A 734-nucleotide genomic window follows, 5' to 3' on the forward strand; every position below is an offset into this window, starting at 1 on the left:
TGAACATATTAATATCTGCTACATTTAGTCATATAAATTCAGGATTTCATTCTACTTATGATGCATTAACTATTATAGCACTTCTGTATAGCTATCTACTTGCTAACTTCATAGTCTAAAGCAAATTGATCAGTAGCCTTTTAAAACACCAAGGCTTGAATAAGTAACACTGATAACATCATCCAAAGATTTCCCACATGAATTTTTTAAAATGGTATTATTAAATGTATTAGACATCATCCAAAAAAGATAGGTAGCAAAGATACCTGTCAGAAATTAAATTACAGACTTAAACAATCAAGTTCTCTTGTAATTAATTGCAGTTTTTTGACACTTATTTCCTCATGTTTTGTCATCTTTAACTATACCCTACCTCACGGATTGTTCAGAGACCAATTGCCAGCATACTAATCCATACCAGCCTAAAAGTATTATTTCTTTCTTAAGGTTTAGTGTTATTATGAAACTAAATATTCCTTTAAAAATAATCCCTTATCTTTGATACTTTTAACAAAAAAAAAAAAAATGGTTTTCTTTTTGTAAAACCATATAGTCAGTGGGTTTGAGGCAGAGAAATATCAAAGAAAGATATTTGGAACTTTTATAAAATAATGTTCACCATTTAAAAAAACTGCTAGGAAAAAAAACTGCTGAATGCCTCCATTTATCTTATTATGCTCCTTATAATTTTTAAGTTCTTTCAAATCAAGAGAAGATATTTTCTCTTTCCACAA

The 734-nt window shown here is 28.5% G+C and overlaps 1 protein-coding gene across 1 annotated transcript in view; it reads right to left on the minus strand.

Moving 5' to 3' along the window:
• Positions 1–734, minus strand: part of NSUN6 (NOP2/Sun RNA methyltransferase family member 6) — a 68,621-nt gene that overhangs the window by 65,868 nt on the left and 2,019 nt on the right. The window lies entirely within an intron of this gene.

This window comes from Pteropus vampyrus, unplaced genomic scaffold (genome assembly GCF_000151845.1).
Source record: "Pteropus vampyrus isolate Shadow unplaced genomic scaffold, Pvam_2.0 Scaffold96, whole genome shotgun sequence".
Taxonomy (NCBI): Eukaryota; Metazoa; Chordata; class Mammalia; order Chiroptera; family Pteropodidae; genus Pteropus; species Pteropus vampyrus.